General features: G+C 37.6%; 1 pseudogene; it reads left to right on the plus strand.

Moving 5' to 3' along the window:
* Nucleotides 1–398: 398 nt before the first annotated feature.
* The window catches only part of LOC133102180 (BTB/POZ domain-containing protein KCTD5-like), a 74297-nt pseudogene continuing 52103 nt past the window's right edge, over nucleotides 399–22592 (plus strand).

Consider the following 22592-nt stretch of genomic DNA (forward strand, 5'->3'; position numbering starts at 1 on the left):
GTTGGAAAGAGTAGTGCTCTAGGAAGATTTCAAAAATAAAGCAAGGAAACAGGATCAGGTACCACAATACAGGGAGAGACACTGGTACACACCAAACATGTACAGAGGTAAACAACAAGAATCCTGGTCAAAAAAAGAGCTGAGGGTCAGAGCCAGCAGTTTATGGTGATTTGTGCTGGTTGATCACTCACAGCAAGGGAATGAGGAAATACACAGGCAGGATGGAAAGACATATGAGTTAAGAGAAGCACACATGCTCCACAGGAAGCGAGGGGAACCCATTGTGAGGTCAAGTTCCACCAGAGCCAGGAATTTCCTCCCACATGGAGTATCATTTTTGTTGCAAACAAACCACCTTAGAAATGAGTGGTTTAAAACAATATCCACTCTTATGTAACATGGGTATATGGACCCACTGGACAGTTATTTCTGATGATGTGGGCCAGGCTCAGCTGACCTTGGCTGAGCTTCCTCATGCATCTGTGGACAGCTGGGGTGTTGGCTGGGGCTGGCTGGTCTTGGAGGACCTCACCTCAGAAGACTCAGCTCTTCTCCAGGTTAGCCTGGGCATGTTCTCACAGTGAAGTACAAGAAAAGAGGTTATACAAGTGCCTTTTCAAGCCTTTGCTCACATCTGGTCTGCTATTGTCCCATTGGCCAAAGAAAGTCATGCAGTTAATCCTGGAACCAATATGGAAGGGCACAACCAAAGAAGATGGTATAAGTTGGAACCATTCATACAATCCATATACCACACTAAGGAGCCAGTATCAAGGCATTGGTAGTTTGGAGTTAAATGATAAGGACAGGTAAGTGCACATACCTTCTGATGAAGAAGAGCCTGGGAAATGATGCAGGGAAGGCAAATATTTCACTTGTAAATACTTGCTCAAAAGTAATTAAAGGAAGACAGGCCACTCAAAACCTGGCTGCACATTTCTACCTGCTAAGGTTTCAGAATGCAGCATGGGAGACTTAGGCTAGATGTAAAGAAAATCTTGCTGACAATGAAAGTTTTTAAACACTGCAATGGATTACTAAAGGAAACTGTAATTTTCTTTTCTTTTAAAGTACTTAAAATCAAACTAGCTACCTTGTTATCTGGTATGTGCTCTTGGACAGAAGCAGAAAGATGAACTAATTGACCTTTCAGAGTCCCTCCAGACCTATTATTGTCATGCTGAACCTATTCACACAGTGGAAGAAAGACTCTAACAGCCTGCCTTTTATTCCTACACTTAACACACATTTATTACAGACCCTCTCTGTGCTTGGCACTCTGCTTGGTGCTAGAGATATAATCTCAGCCTTTGAGGAGATCACAGGCTTTGGTCAAAAGGTGAAGCAAAAATGCTCCATCTACATAAGTGTTAACACATGGGTGATAGAAGATGCTATTTAAAACAGTGAATGTCTTCAAAGGACAAAGGCTACTGTGAAGGGGAAGATCCCTTGCCCTGGGTCTCTGCCTATCTTTTGAGCTGCCCAAGAGAGCAAGAAGGCTCTTTTGTTCAACTGGGCCCATTGATGGGTTTGAGATGGACAAAGGGACTTAGAGCAGAGTTACAGGTATGGGACTGGAGAGAGCAGAGTTCTCTGCATAATTAAGTGAGAATTTGTGATTTGCTGGAAAACTTAGGTAAGAATGGGAGCAGAATAGGGGTGAAATAGGGAAGGCAAGAGTCCAGGCATTACATGGGGTAACATGGCCAGTGAGAAAGTCCTTGGTCTGTGGTGGCTAAAGCATATCTATGAACCTAACAATCTCACTTTTAAAAAGCTAACAAGAGAGACTTCTGTCCAAACAAGATAACTAGTATAGACTCGTCTCTCCCTACTTTTTCCTACTTAGGATAACGATAAACACTGGAAATAATGCAGGATAAAATCAAAGGAGAACTCTGAGAGGTGGTAGGTGAAAGGCAAACTGATTTAAGGAGCCCAGGACCGAAGAAACAGCATCATGTCTGGGCATCTTACAACCTCATGCCCAACAGAAGGGCACGTGGTTGGCATTTCCCAACCCCCAAAACTAACGACAGAAGGTGTCCAGGTAGTCCACAGGGGTTTGATCGAAGCCCCAGTGAAAATAGGTTACCCAGGGAAATACTCTCCTTCCCTGACAGTCCTGGGACTCCCCTCTCCTACTCAGAGACACTCACAAAGCAGATCTCACCACAAGCACCTGCCCAGGAAGCCCTCTCTGTCCCCACAGGTCAGAGACTTCATTTTCTCACCTAGAGATTCAGGACAGGTGACTCACCTGGTGACATTCCTTCCACCCCTTCAAGGAGCACCAGTGAAGACCTGTTGGAGTCCCGTGGCTGACCTTAAAGAATGGCCAAAAGAAGTTCTTCAAACAAAAATGAAATGAAAAAGAAGGTTTCCATGCCACGAAGAAGGAAGAAAAACAGAGCGAGAAAAGCAATACAATAGACTGTCATTCTTCTCATGAGTTTTCTAAAATATGTGTTATGATTGAAATTAAAATTATAACACCACCTAATACTTAAGACAATGATATTTAAAGTAGAGAGGGTAAAAGATAAATGGAAGTGGGGTTTCCACATTTAACTGGAAGTGGCAAAATGCTGATACCAGTAGTCAGTGGTAAAGCATGTATATATATTGTAATACCCAGAGCAGATACCAAGAAAACTATACTAAGCAAAATTCTCAAAAATACAAAAATTACATCAAGGTGGAATCTTTAAAACATGTTCAAGTAACCCACAGAAAGGCAAGGGGGAAAAAATAAAAGAACAAGAAACAGAGGAAATAAACAGAAAACAAATAACAAAATGTTAGATTTAAGCTCTAACACATCAGTAATTACTTTAAAGGTAAATGGTTTAAATATGCCAACTGGAAGGCAGAAATTGGCAGACTGGATTTTTTTAAAAATGATCCAATTACCTGCTGTTAACAAGAAATTTACTTCAAATTCAATGGCATAGGTAGGTTGAAAGAAAAAGGATGAAAAAAGGCATACCATTTTGTTTATAAAAAGGGATTGAGATACATGCATAAGCTTGTATATGTAAAAAATGTTACAGAAGACTACAAAAAACCATTAACAGTATTTAGTTCCAATGAGGATAATTGGGGATCTGGTATGAGAATACTTTTCACTGTCTACCCTTCCATGCACTTTAAAAAGTTTAACACATGCACTGGTAAAGTTTATGTAAGTTTATGTAAAAATAAACTGAAGAAAATAACTTCGGTTAATAAAACGTAAGGACTATCTAATAAACAATGTTATGTTACTATAGTAGTGGAATAATAGACCCCACCAAGGCCAACCACAAACCATTAGTAAAAGTCCCACATTATGTGATTTATCTGCATTAATATTGCTCTAGAGTTAAAGGAGAATCATGGAAAAGGATCTATGTTCCCTCTTTGTGTCAACACCGGGACTGAGACATAGGAATAGCCACAAGCTAAAGAATGAAGAATAATAGCTCAGCAGAGGCAAGAGAGAGCCAAAGTTGCTCATAAAAATATGAGTCCCCCTTGCCCTCCCATCCCCACCCACCAGAGAGTCACAGAAATCTTGATGAAGCCATTGAATTTTACAGTCATGTGTGGTTGTTCAAGCTCATCTCCTTTTCATCTCAAAGAAGAGAGATTTTTAGCTGACCATTAGGTGACAGCAGCATGACCTATACCTTGGTCTAGGCCACTTGTGTCCACTTGTAGAAAGACAGCGTTAAAAGGTTTGACCAAAAACAATTCATCCAGAGTTCTCAAAATCTTTCAGTGGTAATGCCCATTGACAAGATTTATTATTTTAATTACTTAAATGTTATTTCTAAATTATAACAAAAGAATCATGTTCCTTAGATATAAGCTACTTAAAGAATCCATACCATGTTTGCAATATACCTACATCCATTTTCAAATTCAGGAAGAAAACGCCCCATGATCAGAACCCTGATGACAAATTCTGTTTCCTCTTTCATGACGGTAGCAGTGGGTGAGATAGATGACTCAGAGCTTTCATACATTAAGATTTTCCCCATTAGCTATTTATAGGGAAATCTTTTAAAAATGTATATGCTTAAAAGTTTAAAGTGTGTTTCTCAGGACATTACATTGACAAATAGATATGCTGTCGGTTCTTTCACTCCAGACAATGTTATTGCCAAAGGAAACAGGAAATGTAGAACGGTTCAAGTTCCTGATCAAAACTCTTAAGTAGGGACTTCCATGGTGGTGCAGTGGTTAAGAATCTGCCTGCCAATGCAGGGGACATGGGTTCGAGCCCTGGTCGGGGAAGATCCCACATGCCGTGGAGCAACTAAACCAGTACGTCACAACTACTGAGTCTGCGCTTTAGAGTCCACGAGCCACAACTACTGAGCCTGCATGCCACAACTACTGAAGTCCATGCGTCTAGAGCCCGTGCTCCGCAACAAAGAGAAGCCCACACACCGCAACAAAGAGTAGCCCCGCTCACCATAACTAGACAAAGCCCGCGCGTAGCAACAAAGACCCAATGCAGCCAAAAATTAATTAATTAATTTTTAAAAACCTCAAGTAAAAAGAGAATTTCTTCCTAGATAAAAAATAATAGTATCCAAAAATCCTTAAATTAAAAGAAAACAAAACAGGATTTTTTTCCCTAGAAAAAATACAACAGTACAAAACAATACACTTGTAAGCGTGATTCAGACCTAGGAAAGAAGTGGTATTTGGAGGTACAGGAAGAATATTTAGATTAAATGGAAGAAATGACAAGAAAAACCACCAAAGAGGAGTTGGTCTTAAGGACCCCATTGCCTATCCTTGTCACCCGTCTCTTCCGTCTAGTGGCCTTAGAAGTGGCACATTTCTAAGTGAAGAGATGAAGAAATTACTGTAGTGGTTGCCATATTAGAATTCTATCTACCTCACTATCAAGTGAAGTTCATTTGATTCCTGTGGATAACTAAGGTGCATTAGTCAGCACATTGAGATGGAGAGGTTTTTTATATAATCAAATGACCTAGTTAACTGAAAATCATGATTTCATCTTGGACAAACTACTTTTGGCCTATGCATGCCTAACAGTAAAAAAAAAAAAACAGACCAGATCTTGCACGACCATTCACCAGTAGGCTTAAGCTTCTTGGGATCCACTCAGTTTCCTTAAAGCCAAGAATACAATCTTCCACTTGGCTCCCAACCAGAGACACCAAAACTCATTGCCTAGTGCTGCAATTTCTTCTTATCCCATATTTAAATTCCAGTACAAAATAGATACAGGAGGCACTTGGAATTTCAACTCTTATGGATTATATTGTTTAAACCTAGAAGAACAAAATGCCCTAAAATAGTGCATGCAAAACATGTATAAGTATTTTGAAGATCCAAATTTCTTTAAATCAATATAGTATTCCCTTTCTGCTTTCACTATAGTACTAAGTGGCATATGTGAAGGACATAGGCAAACCTGTGGAACCCGAGTCTGAAAGATTTTAGGACAGCAGCCCATAGTATAATAAAATCACTTTTAATTCAACAGAGTTATTAGGATAACCTAAAGTTATATACCAGCTTTTTAAAAAAATATACAAAGCTTAATTCAGCTGACTCCCCTAAATTTTTTCCCTGTATTCAAGGAATTTGTAAGTGAATATTATAACCAGCATAACAAATTGTTCAGTGATGCAAAAGATTATAAAAAGAAGAAGAGAGGTAAAGAAGGAAACAAGAATCACCATTGGAGAAAGGAAGCAATGATTTACATGGAATATTTGGCATGGAATGTTTTACCTTGTCAAGACTTGCTGTGCACTGCAAAATCCTGTTTAGAAACTATGGCAGTATATTAAGGAGATTTAGTGTTATGAAAACAAATGGGAAACTAAAAGTAATAAAATGAAGTTTCTAATGTCAACTGACACTAAACGTGTGACCTCGAGCAAGTCACTTAACTTCGTAAGTCTTAATTTCTATGAAGACCTTAAACTAGAATTATTTCTAAGCTCTACACAATAGGAAATATGTTTTTTAAGTATTAGGAGTCAAAATTTTAAAACATATATTTTGGAAGAAGTAATACATTGACTATTGTTTCTTTTGGAAAAAAATTTTTACATTTGATATTTTGCAAAAATAATTTCTATTAAAAAAGACATCTATGATGTTTTTCTCAAGAATTTTGCATTATTAAAGGTTGGAAAGTCAGGTGAGACTTGAAATGTTTCTGAATAATAACTATGTCTAAAATTTTTTAAAATTATCCAGTCTTCAAACAAGTTGATAATAGTTTATTTTTAAAATATCTTGCGATATGATATCAGAAGACGTGATACCTGTAAATATCTTTTGTCAACTGAAAGGCAATAAAAAATATAAATATCACTGTTATTATTGTTAGTGCTAGAAAATTCTACATACGCTGCTGAGTTCTTAGGTGTATGGATTATTCCTTTACACTTTTAGTGACAATAAAATCTAGACGTTAAATTCTAAGCAAGATCCTAAGATGAACAGCTCATATGAATGTTCTTTCTCCTTAGCTTTTAGAATATTTGGTAAACCCAGATCCTATCTATGATTCTTCAACAGTTTTATTCAAGTACAGTACTAGTACTGATTTTAACTTAAGAAGATATCCATTGTCACTCATGTAGCTCTGGATGAATGAATTTTAATTTGACCCTCAAGAGTCAGTCTAGCCAAATAATAACAATGAAAATGCATGAGAACAGTAATTTCAACCTGGCTGTTTCACAGACAAGCTTATTTTATGCATCAATAGCAAATAAATCAAGAAATTGGATGGACTTGCTGAATGTCTTTCACTGCTCTAAGTAAATTCATCTAGCTAGCGTAACAAGCAGTTCTGAAGATTGGAATGTAAGCAGAGAAGAAATATTGATTGATTGCTTTATTTAGAGTAGAACTGTAACACCACCTATGCAAGGCATTTAGCATATCAAGCTAGGCAGTACCATCTTGTTGTTATAAACTTAACTGCAAGATAGATTAGACACTGGTGTGTGGAGTCTGGTCCCATAACTAAGAGCCATCTCTAATAGCAAAGCAGCTCCTACTAAAGGCATTAACTTTAGGGAGATGCAAGTGACTGCTGGCTGGCACATTCGATTTCCATACTGCAACACTACAGGGTAGCTGAGCATCTGTGGGAATGTCAAAATTCGCGTGTAGGAGTGAGTTGTTTCCAATCAACCTTGTAGGCACTTTAAAGAGGAAGAACGCCAAATTCATGCACCATTTTGGATGTTTAGACATTGTTATGGACACGTAACAACAAAGCACCCTCTAGAACAGTGGTCCCCAACCTTTTTGGCACCAGGGACTGGTCTCGTGGAAGACAATTTTTCAACGGATGGTGGCGGGGAGGGGGATGGTTCAGGCGATGGGCAGCAGCAGATGAAGCTTCGCTCGCTCACCCGCCACTCACATCCTGCTGTGTGGCTAGGTTCCTAACAGGCCACGGTCCGGGGGTTGGAGACTCCAGCTCTAGAAAAACCTCTCCTTCCCTATCAGCAATTCTTATTGTTGTTGTAATTATTATTTCACAAATAGAAATAATACAAATAAGCCCTGGCCCATCATCTGAGACCTAGTAGATGTCCTACTGAGCCTGAAAGAACATAAAAGAATTAAAAGGATGGGAAATAACTGCATTAGCAATATAACTGCCTGGTAGAGATATGTTTAAGTGCTTATTCCATGATGAGCAGCATTTTAATAACGATGCCAGGCCTGAGAAAAACTGGGAAAAATATTTACCAATCTCATGAATTTCTAGACTAATCCACAAGATTATCCAGATCACTCAAGTTTTCCAGTTGACATTTCTCTGGGATTGACACATCTATTCTGATGCCTTGCTTGAACAGCTTCCAGCCAGGGCTACACTCATGAGCATTTGAAATGCTTGCCTATGCCTGGTGCCTGAGATTTCAGGGCACCCCTCATGCTCCAAGCTCCATCTCCCACTTGTACCGTGTTGATGCAGACACTCCTTGGGGAACTTAAAATATGGGGGAATCAAACTTTAAAAGGAGAAAACTAGAAATTCAAACAATTGGTTACCTTATGCCAAGAAACCAAATTGTCCAAAGTAATATAGTGACTCGACATTCAGGGAGACCTAAATCCCAAGAGCTTTGTGTACTACAAATTAACACCCAACAACATAGCTTATAAATTCTTCTATAAAATAAAGTAAGTTATATCTGAAAAACAGACTTAAATGATGTCTGCAATTGCTCCAAAGAGTTACTTTGAATATCATAACCAGTAGAGGAAAACAAAGCAGTATTCAGATTTAGGAGGGTCAGCTAGACTCATGCCCTAGCTAGAGTACCAGCCCTGTAGAGGTAAGAATGCATGGAACCCCAGTGCATGGAATTCCAACTGCTTTTTCAGAAAAGTGACAAATTGCTATAGATCCCAAGCCTTGAGGAGGGTCACTTGTAAATGTAACAGCTCAACCTTAATTTATTATTGTGTAAAACCTTATAGGCATTTTTATCAGAAGAAGGATGTTTGTTCTCACAAATAACTTGATATAATCAGTTGTAATGTGATTCAGAAGTAAAATCATTGGTTATATTTGATACAAACGTCAAGGGAAAGTGTTTAAATATATTTTTAGTACAATCAAATGAACATTAGTAGTTTGTTAACTTTAAAAGAAGAACACGATTATAATTCTTTTTAAAGGCTTGGTTTACAAAATCTTCTCCAATAGCCTTCAGAGACTCTCCTGTGAAACTGATGTCTACCTTTTACTCTGCAGTTATAGTACTCCAGTGAATCCATCACAACAAGCCTTCTCTAAACACCACAGTTCCTACACTGGAGGATTACAGAAATAGGTGATATGTTCTACTGAATTTTACAGCTTTCACTCCGTTGCAGTGATGTCACACAATGTGAGCATTATTTGTATGAAGATTCTGGAGCGACCTGACCTGGGTCGCTCTCCTTGCCCTGTGAGACCTCACCTCTCCTCGGTGCTCCTGCATTTCTCTTTACCTCGATCCTGGCACATAACCCACTGTGTTGATATTAATCCAAACATCATGTGAATGAACAGACAATAAGCTCTACAAGAGTAGGAGCTTTCTATTATTCAGCTTTGTGTCCGCAGCCTCAAGCAATAACTGTATGTCACCCAAAAGTTCACATAACATGTTCTTACCGGTTGAACTGAAGAGTGACCAGGCATTTGACTATGTCAGCTTATTTTTTCTTCTTTTGTTTTCGCAGAATCTAAAAAAAAAAAATGATACAAATGAAGTTATTTGCGAAACAGACACAGATTCACAAACATAGAGAACGAACTTATGGTTATGGGGGTGGGGGGAATAGATTGGGAGTTTGGGATTGACATGTACACACTGCTATATTTAAAATAAAATGCCCTTCCATATGTCAGCTTTCTATGTCTAAAGACCAATACTTTCATCTGAGGCCCCAAGAGGCATAACCAACCAACTTCCTGGCAGCAGCTCATAGGACTTTTTTGGTCCTCCAGTGACAGAAGACAAAGCCAAAGCAGGTTTTAGAAAGGAAGCTACTGTAACTTTACACAGCAATGCTGAAGGGAGATCTAAGTGCCTCTCTGTGAGATGCAGAAATGGGAATAGTTTATCACCTACTATAAACAGAAAAAAATGAGCATGTTTACTCTCTTTTCTTGTAGTACAGTATGAAAAAAAATTGAATAAATTTCCTTGATGCCAAACTCATTAGGTTTCATTCTAGAAATGATTGTGTGAAAAGGGGGAGTTTCAGAAAAACTTTTTCAAAATAAGCCTGTTTAAGTAGGTTTTTTTCTCAATCCAAACTACAAATTTTGATTTATAAACCACAAGCAGTTTCAGAAGCACCTCTGAAAAGGCTACTTATACTCTTCCAGGCAGGAATCTGATAGTGCTGGGTGGTTATTTTTCTGGAGAAAATGCTGTCTTCCAACAGGTTGGGCTTGCATTGTTCCATAGGAAACCACATTTCTCCCATCAGTGAGATCTCCCCACTGAAAAGAGAATTCCATTTTCTTGAGCCTTCCTTCTGCCACATCAGAGAAGAAATACCTAGAAGTTTGCACAAAGCTTGCCAAGGGTTGAGTTGCAACAGCATGAGAAGACTGGTAAACTCCCTACCCCTCTCTATGGGCATGGTGGCATCACGCCATGTGACTCCTGTGGCGGGTATCACATGCTCTGTCATAGAAGAGGACAGACTGTCTGTGTCTGTTCTAGATTTCTCTAGCAGTGATTTTCCTGTTCCTGTTCCTATTTGAATTGCCCCTTCTCTTTCTTCACAAAACATATCACAGCTTCATTTTCAAGGCCAAGGATGAGAGTAAGCTGTTTCCATCCAAGGGTGATTTTCATAATTAGTCACTTCATCCCATTTCACATTCCCAATTTATTTCATGTATCTTCCAGTCCCAATAAAGGACCATATGAGCATTTTTATTTTTTTAACGATATTTTGCAAATGGAAAAAAAAAAAAACAGTTTTAAAGTGTCCTCTAAAGTTGTCAGGAACATAAAATTAAAATCCCTTTAAGATACCAAAATCAACCTAATGAAGAACAGATTAATAAGATTTCAGGAAACCTTTTTTTATTCCCTTAAGCAGCTCCAACTAAGAAAAATATAAATTCAACTCAATAGAAAATTCTTTCATGAGAAATGATTAAGGTTTGGAGAATGAAGTTTAGGAAGGGAAGAGGCAGGCCATTCTTCCACATTGAGGACTAATTTCTAAGGTTAACATCATTCACTCACTTACAAAATGGTTCTGAAAATTTATGTGGACAACTTACTATATCTACAGAGTAAGGAAACCATCATGAAAGATTTCACCCATGAAGGATTAACTGCTATGAAAATTTCCACCTGCAATAAACAACTAGAAAATGAGACAATATATATGAAACAAATGTTTTCAAACAGTGGACAACAGGCAATGTAGGTCAGTGGTTCCTAAGAGAAGGAGAAAATGAAGTCCTACAATTGCCCTCGTTTACTGCCTGGGGTCAGTTTCTAGGTCCAAAACAGTGAGGCAGGAAATAAAGAGAGGCTGAAGTTCTCACTGAGTTGAAGAGATCAGGTTTGGAGTTTGATTGTCTAAGCCAAATTGTCTAAAATTTACAGAACAGAATAGGGGAGAGGAGGGAGCTACACAGAGATAGCTCCAGAGATCTGCAGAAGTGTCCACTGAAATCGTTGCCTAAATACTAAACTATGCATGTGTATGGTAAAACTCCAGAATGCTGGGGAAATAACCAGAAAGCAGTAGGATGAAAAATTAATCTAAGAGAAGGCAGGAAAAACAGGAGAAAACAATGACCAAAAAACCCCAGATGGGACAAATAGGTAACAACTAGCAAGATGGTAGATTTAACCCAAAACTTGTCAATAATTACATGTAATATAAATGGTCTAAAAACTAATTAAGAGACAGAAATTGTTAGATTTAATAAAAAACCAAAAGTAGCTATACGCTAGCTTCAAGAAACCAATTTTAAATATAAATACTCAGATAAATTAAATATAAAGGAATGGAAAAAGATATACCAAGAAAAATAATCTAAAGAAAGCCAGAGTGGCTATATTAACATCAGACAAACTAGACTTCAGAACAATAAATATTACCAGTAATTAAGAGGGATACTTCATCACAATAAAAGAGTCAGTCCATCACAATCTTAAAGGTGTACATACCTAATAACCTCCAAAATATATGAAGTGAATATTGATGGAACAAAAGGGAGATATAGATGAATCCAAAATTATTGTTAGATATGTCAATAATGTTTTTTTCAGTAACTGAAAAAACAAGTAGAGAGAAAAATCATTAAAATATTGAAGACTAGAGGAATAACACTATCAATCAACTTTGACCTAACTGATATTTATAGAAAACTCCACTCAAAAACAGAAGAATAAATATTCTTTTCAACTGTAGATGAAACATTTACCAAGATAGACCATGTTCTGAGTTATAAGACAATAAATTTATTTATCTCAATAAATTTAGATAGACCAAAATCATATAAAGTATATTCTTTGATCACAGCAGGATTAAACTAAAAATTTTAAAAGATATCTGGAAGAACCACCAACTATTTGGAAATTAAATAACACACTTCTAAATAATCCATTGGTCAAAAAAAATTATAAGGAAAATGAGAAAATATTTTCAACAAATGATAATGAAAATACAACATTTGATATTTGTGGAATGTAGCAAAAGCAGTGCTTAGAGGGAAACTCATAGCTTTAAATACTTACATTAAGAAAGAAAAATGGTCTAAAAATTATTATCTAAGAAATTAAACCCAAAGTAAGCAGAAGAAAGGCAATAATAAGAAAAGGGACTATGAAATAGAAACGAGACAAACAATAGAGAAAAAATCAGTGTAACCAAAAGCTGGTTATCTTAAAAAAAGAGAAAGACTATAAATTACCAATATCAAGACTAAAAGAAGTGACATCACTGCTGATTCTATAAAAATTAATAGAATAATAAGCAAGATGGCGGAAGAGTAAGACGCGGAGATCACCTTCCTTCCCACAGATACAGTAGAAATACATCTACACGTGGAACTGCTCCTACAGAACACCCACTGAACGCTGGCAGAAGACGTCAGACCTCCCAAAAGGCAAGAAAATCCCCACGTACTTGTGTAGGGCAAAAGAAAAAAGAAATAACAGAGACAAAAGAATAGGGACGGGACCTGCACCAGTGGGAGGGAGCTGTGAAGGAGGAAAGGCTTCCACACACTAGGAAGGCCCTTCGCGGGCAGAGACTGCGGGTGGCAGAGGGGGGAAGCTTCGGAGCCACGGAGGAGAGCGCAGCCACAGTGGTGCGGAGGGCAAAGCGGAGAGATTCCCGCACAGAGGCTCGGCGCCGAGCAGCACTCACCAGCCCGAGAGGCTTATCTGCTCAGCCGTCGGGGCGGGCGAGGGCTGGGAGCTGAGGCTCAGGCTTCGGTCGGATCGCAGGGAGAGGACTGGGGTTGGCGGCGTGAACACAGCCTGAAGGGGGCTAGTGCGCCACAGCTAGCCAGGAGGGAGCCTGAGAAAAAGTCTGCAGCTGCCGAAGAGGCAAGAGACTTTTTCTTGCCTCTTTCTTTCGCGGCGCGCAAGGAGAGGGGATTCAGAGCGCTGCTTAAATGAACTCCAGAGGCGGGCGCGAGCCGCGGCTATCAGCGCGGACCCCAGAGACGGGCATGAGACGCTGCCGCCACCAAAAAGCCTGTGTGCGAGCACAGGTCGCTCTCCACACCGCCCCTCCCGGGAGCCAGTGCAGCCGCCACGGCCAGGCTCCCATGATCCGGGGACAACTTCCCCGGGAGAACGCAGGGCGCGCCTCAGGCTGCTGCAACGTCACGCCGGCCTCTGCCGCCGCAGGCTCGCCCCGCCTCCTCCGTACCGCTCCCTCCCCCCGGCCTGAGTGAGCCAGAGCCCCCTAGTCAGCTGCTCCTTTAACCCCGTTCTGTCTGGGCGGGGAACAGACGCCCTCAGGCGACCTACATGCAGAGGCGGGTCCAAATCCAAAGCTGAACCCCGGGAGCTGTACGAACAAAGAAGAGAAAGGGAAATCTCTCCCAGCAGCCTCAGAAGCAGCGGATTAAAGCTCCACAAACAACTTGATGTGCCTGCATCTGTTGAATACCTGAATAGACAACGAATCATCCCAAATTTAGGAGGTGGACTTTGGGAGCAGGATATATTTATTTTTCCCCTTTTCCTTTTTTTGTGAGTGTATATATGTATGCTTCTGGGTGAGAGTTTGTCTGTATAGCTTTGCTCTCACCGTTAGTCCTAGGATTAGGTCCGTCCGTGTTTTTTTTTTTTTTTTTTTACTTAAAAAATTTCTTTTTCCCTAATAAATGTTTTCTTAATAATTTTTTCCTTATTTTCTATTTTTAAAAATTAAAAAAAATTTTTTTAATAAGTTTTTTCATATTTTTTATTTTAAAAAATTAAAAAATTTTTTTTCTTAATAATTTTTTTTCTTATTTTTTATTATAAAAATTAATAAATCTATTTTTAAAAATTACAAAAAAATTTTTTTCTTAATAAATTTATTCTTAATAATTTTTTTTCTTATTTTTTATTATAATAGCTTTATTTTATTTTATTTTGTCCTCTTTCTTTCTTTCTTTCTATTTTTTCTCCCTTTTATTCTGAGCCGTGTGGATGAAAGGCTCTTGGTGCTCCAGCCAGGCATCAGGGCTGTGCCTCTGAGGTGGGAGAGCCAAGTTCAGGACACTGGTCCACAGGAGACCTCCCAGCTCCACGTAATACCAAATGGCGAAAATCTCTCAGAGATCTCCATCTCAACATCAAGACCCACCTTCACTCAACGACCAGCAAGCTACAGTGCTGGACACCCTATGCCAAACAACTAGCAAGACAGGAACACAGCCCCATCCATTAACAGAGAGGCTGCCTAAAATCATAATAAGGCCACAGACACCCCAAAACACACCACCAGACGTGGACGTGCCCACCAGAAAGACAAGATCCAACCTCATCCACCAGAACACAGGCACTAGTCCCCTCCACCAGGAAGCCTACACAACCCACTGAACCAACCTTAGCCACTGGGGACAGATACCAAAAACAACGGGAACTACGAACCTGCAGCCTGTGAAAAGGAGACCCCAAACACAGTAAGATAAGCAAAATGAGAAGACAGAAAAACACACAGCAGATGAAGGAGCAGGGTCAAAACACACCAGACCTAACAAATGAAGAGGAAATAGGCAGTCTACCTGAAAAAGAATTCAGAATAATGATAGTAAAGATGATCCAAAATCTTGGAAATAGAATAGACAAAATGCAAGAAACATTTAACAAGGACGTAGAAGAACTAAAGAGGAACCAAGCAATGATGAAAAACACAATAAATGAAATTAAAAATACTCTAGATGGGATCAATAGCAGAATAACTGAGGCAGAAGAACGGATAAGTGACCTGGAAGATAAAATAGTGGAAATAACTACTGCAGAGCAGAATAAAGAAAAAAGAATGAAAAGAACTGAGGACAGTCTCAGAGACCTCTGGGACAACATTAAACGCACCAACATTCGAATCATAGGGGTCCCAGAAGAAGAAGAGAAAAAGAAAGGGACTGAGAAAATATTTGAAGAGATTATAGTTGAAAACTTCCCTAATATGGGAAAGGAAATAGTTAATCAAGTCCTGGAAGCACAGAGAGTCCCATACAGGATAAATCCAAGGAGAAACACACCAAGACACATATTAATCAAACTGTCAAAAATTAAATATAAAGAAAACATATTAAAAGCAGCAAAGGAAAAACAACAAATAACACACAAGGGAATCCCCATAAGGTTAACAGCTGATCTTTCAGCAGAAACTCTGCAAGCCAGAAGGGAGTGGCAGGATATACTTAAAGTGATGAAGGAGAAAAACCTACAACCAAGGTTACTCTACCCAGCAAGGATCTCATTCAGATTTGATGGAGAAATTAAAACCTTTACAGACAAGCAAAAGCTGAGAGAGTTCAGCACCACCAAACCAGCTTTACAACAAATGCTAAAGGAACTTCTCTAGGCAAGAAACACAAGAGAAGGAAAACACCTACAATAACAAACCCAAAACATTTAAGAAAATAGGAATAGGAAAATACATATCGATAATTACCTTAAATGTAAATGGATTAAATGCTCCCACCAAAAGACACAGACTGGCTGAATGGATACAAAAACAAGACCCATATATATGCTGTCTACAAGAGACCCACTTCAGACCTAGAGACACATACAGACTGAAAGTGAGGGGATGGGAAAAGATATTCCATGCAAATGGAAATCAAAAGAAAGCTGGAGTAGCAATTCTCATATCAGACAAAATAGACTTTAAAATAAAGACTATTACAAGAGACAAAGAAGGACACTATATAATGATCAAGGGATCGATCCAAGAGGAAGGTATAACAATTGTAAATATTTATGCACCCAACATAGGAGCACCTCAATACATAAGGCAAATACTAACAGCCATAAAAGGGGAAATCGACAGTAACACAATCATAGTAGGGGACTTTAACACCCCACTTTCACCAATGGACAGATCATCCAAAATGAAAATAAATAAGGAAACACAAGCTTTAAATGATACGTTAAACAAGATGGACTTAATTGATATTTATAGGACATTCCACCCAAAAACAACAGAATACACATTTTTCTCAAGTGCTCATGCAACATTCTCCAGGATAGATCATATTTTGGGTCACAAATCAAGCCTTGGTAAATTTAAAAAAATTGAAATCGTATCAAGTATCTTTTCCGACCACAACGCTATGAGACTAGATATCAATTACAGGAAAAGATCTGTAAAAAATACAAACACATGGAGGCTACACAATACACTACTTAATAACGAAGTGATCACTGAAGAAATCAAAGGGGAAATCAAAAAATACCTAGAAACAAATGACAATGGAGACACGATGACCCAAAACCTATGGGATGCAGCAAAAGCAGTTCTAAGAGGGAAGTTTATAGCAATACAAGCCTACATCAAGAAACAGGAAACATCTCGAATAAACAACCTAACCTTGCACCTAAAGCAATTAGGGAAAGAAGAACAAAAAAACCCCAAAGCTAGCAGAAGGAAAGATATCATAAAGATCAGATCAGAAATAAATGAAAAAAAAAATGAAGGAAACAATAGCAAAAATCAATGAAACTAAAAGCTGGTTCTTTGAGAAGATAAACAAAATTGATAAACCATTAGCCAGACTCATCAAGAGAAAAAGGGAGAAGACTCAAATCAATAGAATTAGAAATGAAAAAGGAGAAGTAACCACTGACACTGCAGAAATACAAACGATCATGAGAGATTACTACAAGCAACTCTATGCCAATACAATGGACAACCTGGAAGAAATGGACAGATTCTTAGAAATGCACAACATGCCGAGACTGAACCAGGAAGAAATAGAAAATATGAACAGACTGATCACAAGCACTGAAATTGAAACTGTGATTAAAAATCTTCCAACACACAAAAGCCCAGAACCAGATGGCTTCACAGGCGAATTCTATCAAACATTTAGAGAAGAGCTAACACCTATCCTTCTCAAACTCTTCCAAAATATTGCAGAGGGAGGAACACTCCCCAACTCATTCTACGAGGCCACCATCACCCTGATACCAAAACCAGACAAAGATGTCACAAAGAAAGAAAACTACAGGCCAATATCACTGATGAACATAGATGCAAAAATCCTCAACAAAATACTAGCAAACAGAATCCAACAGCACATTAAAAGGATTATACACCATGATCAAGTGGGGTTTATTCCAGGAATGCAAGGATTCTTCAATATACGCAAATCAATCAAAGTGATACATCATATTAACAAATTGAAGGAGAAAAACCATATGATCATCTCAATAGATGCAGAGAAAGCTTTCGACAAAATTCAACACCCATTTATGATAAAAGCCCTGCAGTAGGCTGGGAGGGAACTTTCCTCAACATAATAAAGGCCGTATATGACAAACCCACAGCCAACATTGTCCTCAATGGTGAAAAACTGAAACCATTTCCACTAAGATCAGGAACAAGACAAGGTTGCCCACTCTCACCACTATTATTCAACATAGTTTTGGAAGTGTTAGCCACAGCAATCAGAGAAGAAAAAGAAATAAAAGGAATCCAAATCGGAAAAGAAGAAGTAAAGCTGTCACTGTTTGCAGATGACATGATACTATACATAGAGAATCCTAAAGATGCTACCAGAAAACTACTACAGCTAATCAATGAATTTGGTAAAGTAGCAGGATACAAAATTAATGCACAGAAATCTCTTGCATTCCTATATACTAATGATGAAAAATCTGAAAGTGAAATTAAGAAAACACTCCCATTTACCACTGCAACAAAAAGAATAAACTATCTAGGAATAAACCTACCTAAGGAGACAAAAGACCTGTATGCAGAAAATTATAGGACACTGATGAAAGAAATTAAAGATGATACAAATAGATGGAGAGATATACCATGTTCTTGGATTGGAAGAATCAACATTGTGAAAATGACTCTGCTACCCAAAGCAATCTACAGATTCAATGCAATCCCTATCAAACTACCAATGGCATTTTTCACAGAACTAGAACAAAAAATTTCACAATTTGTATGGAAACACAAAAGACCCCGAATAGCCAAAGCAATCTTGAGAATGAAAAATGGAGCTGGAGGAATCAGGCTCCCTGACTTCAGACTATATTACAAAGCTACAGTAATCAAGACAGTTTGGTACTGGCACAAAAACAGAAATATAGATCAATGGAACAGGATAGAAAGCCCAGAGATAAGCCCACGCACATATGGTCACCTTATCTTTGATAAAGGAGGCAAGCATATACAGTGGAGAAAAGACAGCCTCTTCAATAAGTGGTGCTGGGAAAATTGGACAGGTACATGTAAAAGTATGAAATTAGAACACTCCCTGACACCATACACAAAAATAAACTCAAAATGGATTAAAGACCTAAGTGTAAGGCCAGACACTATCAAACTCTTAGAGGAAAACATAGGCAGAACACTCTATGACGTAAATCACAGCAAGATCCTTTTTGACCCAGCTCCTAGAGAAATGGAAATAAAAACACAAATAAACAAATGGGACCTAATGAAACTTAAAAGCTTTTGCACAGCAAAGGAAACCATAAACAAGACCAAAAGACAACCCTCAGAATGGGAGAAAATATTTGCAAATGAAGCAACGGACAAAGGATTAATCTCCAAGATTTACAAGCAGCTCATGCAGCTCAATAACAAAAAAACAAACAACCCAATCCAAAAATGGGCAGAAGACCTAAATAGACATTTCTCCAAAGAAGAGATACAGATTGCCAACAGACACATGAAAGAATGCTCAACATCATTAATCATTAGAGAAATGCAAATCAAAACTACAATGAGGTATCATCTCACACCGGTCAGAATGGCCATCATCAAAAAATCTAGAAACAATAAATGCTGGAGAGGGTGTGGAGAAAAGGGAACACTCTTGCACTGTTGGTGGGAATGTAAATTGATACAGCCACTATGGAGAACAGTATGGAGGTTCCTTAAAAAACTAAAAATAGAACTACCATACGACCCAGCAATCCCACTACTGGGCATATACCCTGAGAAAACCATAATTCAGAAAGAGTCATGTACCAAAATATTCATTGCAGCTCTGTTTACAATAGCCAGGACATGGAAGCAACCTAGGTGTCCATCATCGGATGAATGGATAAAGAAGATGTGGCACATATATACAATGGCATATTACTCAGCCATAAAAAGAAATGAAATGGAGGTATTTGTAATGAGGTGGATGGAGTTAGAGTCTGTCATACAGAGTGAAGTAAGTCAGAAAGAGAAAAAGAAATACAGTATGCTAACACATATATATGGAATCTAAGGAAAAAAAAAAAAAAAGGTCATGAAGAACCTAGTGGCAAGACGGGAATAAAGACACAGACCTACTAGAGAATGGACTTGAGGATATGGGGAGGGGGAGGGGTGAGATGTGACAGGGTGAGAGAGTGTCATGGACATATATACACTACCAAATATAAAATAGATAGCTAGTGGGAAGCAGCCGCATAGCACAGGGAGATCAGCTCTGTGCTTTGTGAACACCTAGAGAGGTGGGATAGGAGGGTGGGAGGGAGGGAGATGCAAGAGGGAAGAGATATGGGAACATATGTATATGTATAACTGATTCACTTTGTTATAAAGCAGAAAGTAACACACCATTGTAAAGCAATTATACTTCAAAAAAGATGTTTAAAAATAAAAAAAAGAATAATAAGAAAATACTATAAACATATTTATACTAATAAATTTGACAGCTTAGATAAAATAGAAAAATTCCTTGAAAGACAAAAAAAAATTCACTCAAGAAGAAATAATGTTAAAGACCTATATCCTATTCAAGAAGTTGAATTTATAGTTTAAACACCATCCCACACAGAAAATTCCAGGCTTAAGTGAGCTTATTGGTAAATTGAACCAAACATGAAAGGAAAGAATAACACTAAAGCTTCCAGAATACAGAAGAGAAAAGAATATTTCCCTAAGACCAACACTATCCCAATTCCAAAACAAGACAAAAAAATATTACAAGAAAAGAAAACTACAGTTGAAGATCTTTCATAAACATAGAGGTAAAAATTTTTAACGAAATATTAGGAAATCAAATCCAGCCATATATAAAGACAATGCACCATGACCAAGTGGGATCTATTTCAGGAATGCAACATTCAAAAATCAATGTAATTCACCATATTAAGATGTTCAAAAAAAAGCAAAACTACATGATCATTTCAATAGATGCAGAAAGAACATTTGAAAAAATTCAACACATACTCATATCAAAAACTGTCAATAAACTACGAAAAGAAAAAAACTTCCTCAACTTGATAAAGGACATCTACAAAACAAGTCTTCAAAACACACTGTAAAGAAGGTAAGTCACTCTTGGAGGAGATATTTTCAAAACATATATCTGATAAAGGACTTTTACCCAGAATATCAAAATAACTCATAATTTTTTAAGAGGAGAATCCAATAAATACTGGGCAAAACATGTGAACACTTCTTAAAAGAAGATATACAAATTGCAAATAAGCACATCAATAGGTGCTCAACATCATCAGTCATTAAAGAAATTCAATTGCTACTAATGCCCACTAAATTGGCTAAAATTAAAGACTAACGCTACCAAATGTTATTGAAGATATGGAGTAACTGAACTTTCTTACATTGCTTCAATGTATAAATAAAATGAAACTTGCTATAGCTACTATGCGAAATAGTTTGGCAACTTCTTACAAATGCTGCAAGTACATTTACCATACTACCCAGAAATCCCACTCCTATATATTTACTTAAGAAAATGAAAATATATGCCATGCAAAGATATATCTGAAGGTTCATAGCAGTTTTATTCATAATAGCTCCAAACTGGAAACAAACCAGATGTGCTTCAAGTAATGAATGAATAAACAAATGGTATTACTATACAGGTGACTACTACTCAGTCACAAAAAGACATACTGAAAGACTTGAAGCATAGATGATTCTCAAATGAATAACGCAAGTGAAAGAAGCCAGACACAGAGAACCTACAGGCGAAATGACAAAGACAAAACTAATGCCATGCAAAGATCAGGAGTTTCCAGGGTCCAAAGCAAAGGAGAGACTGAATGCAAAGGGTCATAAGAGGATTTTAGGGATGATAAAAATGCTCTATATTTTGATTGTAGTGTTGCTTACTTAGCAGTATACATTTGTCAAAATTATACATTTAAGTTGATTAGTTTTATTGCTTAATTGTTCATCAATAAAGCTTATTCTTTAAAAATATCAGAAGGAAACATAATCAAAAGAAGCCATCATCATTTATTTAAAATTCTATGTGAAAAGATATTGCCTTTTTTTCTTATTATTGTGTGTCCTGAGGTGTGTTTTATCTTTTATCGAATAGGGGAAAAATCAAGCTATTTTAAACTGAGATTATGTGGAAAGAGCTTCAAGTGGTATAAATACATTTATATTAAAATTAGAGTACTTTACAATAACTGATGGTTTTTTAAGATATATTTTAGAAGTGCAATGAATACACATAGATGCTTATCTTTTTTAAAATTAATTTTTATTGGAGTATAGTTGATTTACAATGTTGTGTTAGTTTCTGCTGCACAGCAAAGTGAATCAGCCATACATATACATATTGGATGCTTATCTTCATTGTGATTTATTAAGTAGTTGGATGGATCTACTCAAATCTCAATATTTACTACTTTCAGTACTTCATTTGAATTACAGTTTCATTTAGAGAATTCTAATTTTTATAATCAATAAGTCATTACTTTTCACATACAATTATAATGAACATAACGTTGGGATAACATTATGTTTACTCTTTTGCAGTTTCACTTCTAGACTATTTCGTAAAAATTTGAAAAACAAATTCACTGATGGGAATAGATTTCCTCTGCTTGGCTTTCAAATTCATTGTAATCAATCCTGTAACATTAAGCACATTTCCCCATCAGTATGAAAATTAAACTTCAGGGACTGACCTTATAAATAGATCAGAGAAAGCAGAAGGACACTGAGAATAAGTTAACAACATTTCCAGATAATCAAGCCCAATAAAAATGTAGTGTTTGAATGTGAATTTGCAGAATAAATCAAATTCAAAGGTACGTTCCCAGACTTTAAATAGCCTATGCTGAAAGAGAAAAGAGTAACCTAGTAAATCTTGATCACTTTAAATTGGCAACACCTTGAGTGTGCTCTGCAGAAGGTTTGTGTCAGACACACACACACACACACAGACACACACCGTGAGTTCACTGTCAAATCAATCACAATAATGTAGATGTAAACAAAATAAAACCAATTTTCTCATATCAGGACGTCTCAGAACCTTTAATATGTTAATCTACATTGGGATTCTTACTGGAGGAAGTTGCATGTACCACAAATTATTTAACTATGAAATCTATTATCCAGGATCAGCTACCGGAGTTTGTATTTGAAAAACGAACTTT

This window comes from Eubalaena glacialis, chromosome 12, assembly GCF_028564815.1.
Source record: "Eubalaena glacialis isolate mEubGla1 chromosome 12, mEubGla1.1.hap2.+ XY, whole genome shotgun sequence".
In the NCBI taxonomy this organism is placed as follows: domain Eukaryota; kingdom Metazoa; phylum Chordata; class Mammalia; order Artiodactyla; family Balaenidae; genus Eubalaena; species Eubalaena glacialis.